The sequence below is a fragment of the Aplysia californica genome, unplaced genomic scaffold (genome assembly GCF_000002075.1).
Source record: "Aplysia californica isolate F4 #8 unplaced genomic scaffold, AplCal3.0 scaffold01285, whole genome shotgun sequence".
Taxonomy (NCBI): domain Eukaryota; kingdom Metazoa; phylum Mollusca; class Gastropoda; order Aplysiida; family Aplysiidae; genus Aplysia; species Aplysia californica.
This window is the reverse complement of record NW_004798555.1, coordinates 127,409-128,171: the sequence shown is the minus strand read 5'-3', so window position 1 is coordinate 128,171 and position 763 is coordinate 127,409.

Sequence of the window (763 nt, the reverse complement as noted above, 5' to 3'; positions counted from 1 at the left end):
ATAATAATAATAATAATAATAGCTACGACCCGCTGTTCAGATTCGAACTTGAGCCTCAAATTTCCTTGTAGCAAATCAAGTTCGCGCTTTCTAAGTTAAACCTCCTATCTAAGAGTCACAGCCCCTGGGCTGGACGAAACATGGAAGAGTAACTTTCATTAAAATAAGTCGATATTAACTCAATTCTAAAACAAAAACCTGGCGTAAATACATTTTGTTTCTATTACGACACTACATGTCAATAGATAGGCCTATTAGTGCCTACAGCACGATCTAGCTACTACTTTCTTTAGAAATGTAAAAACAAAAAACAAACAACCAAAGCAGTTGTACGAAGTGCAGCACTATACTACTAGATCTGAGACTTCTAAAGTTATTAAATGTGCACTTATTAACTTTATTTTGGCTCTGTTTTATCTCACAAAGTCCACATTTTTATGTGCAAATAAGTGATGTATATGCACTGGCTCCTGGCAGTGAAAGAGTTAAGTATTTTAAAATAGCTCAATCCCTCGGCAAACACTGTTTGATTGACCCGTTGGGACAGGCTTTGCTTGAGTTAACAAACACTATTTAAATGAAAGCCGTATTAATGAGGTCCTGGAGAGTCGTTAAAAAGTCTCTATTTTCCAAAAAGGTCTCTCTGTGTACATAGAAGCGTGGACATTTAAATGAATAGTAAATAAATGTTCTTTTTTCTAAGCAAGTGAACATTTTTGACAAGCTTTTTTGTGTTTGTATGTGCGTCTACACGTTTGTTTGT